This window comes from Acanthisitta chloris, unplaced genomic scaffold (genome assembly GCF_000695815.1).
Source record: "Acanthisitta chloris isolate BGI_N310 unplaced genomic scaffold, ASM69581v1 scaffold8291, whole genome shotgun sequence".
Lineage (NCBI taxonomy): Eukaryota > Metazoa > Chordata > Aves > Passeriformes > Acanthisittidae > Acanthisitta > Acanthisitta chloris.
Genome location: NW_008657599.1, coordinates 1,244 through 1,791, shown reverse-complemented (window position 1 = coordinate 1,791; position 548 = coordinate 1,244).

Here is a 548-nt window from a genome sequence, read left to right as displayed (position 1 = left end):
TGTTTGTGCCCCCCACATCCCCAGCGTGCCCCCCACCCTGTTCCCTGCCCGCAGCTGCACCGAGGGCTGTTACTGCTGCCGAGTGCCAGGGGAGCTGTGCCTGGGACACCTGTCCTTGGCATACCTGTCCCTGGGCTGTCGTGTGTTGTACGTGCACTGGGAGGTTTGCAGGATGGGCCTTGCCCGTGGTGGGTGTTGTGGTGGCCACACTGGCTCAGTGTCTGTCAGGATCACTGTGTGTCACTGCCTTGTCGCTGTATGTCACGATGCTGGTGACAAAAGCCATGATAAGAGCCAGGTGCTGGCAGAGGGGCTCTGTGTGTGTGTGTGTGTGTGTGTGTGTGTGTGTGTGTGTGTGTGTGTGTGTGGTGCTAAGGGATGGGTGTCCACCCTACTGGCATGGAGTCCCCCAAGGGGCTGTGTTTCTCTCTCTATTTTGCTCAAAGACATACAGAAAGGCAGCTGCTGGCTCATGGGGCTGTATTATGTTTCTCATACTGTGTTCAGCCTGGGAGGGTGAGTGTGGTGGCCATAAATAGTTGCCATCG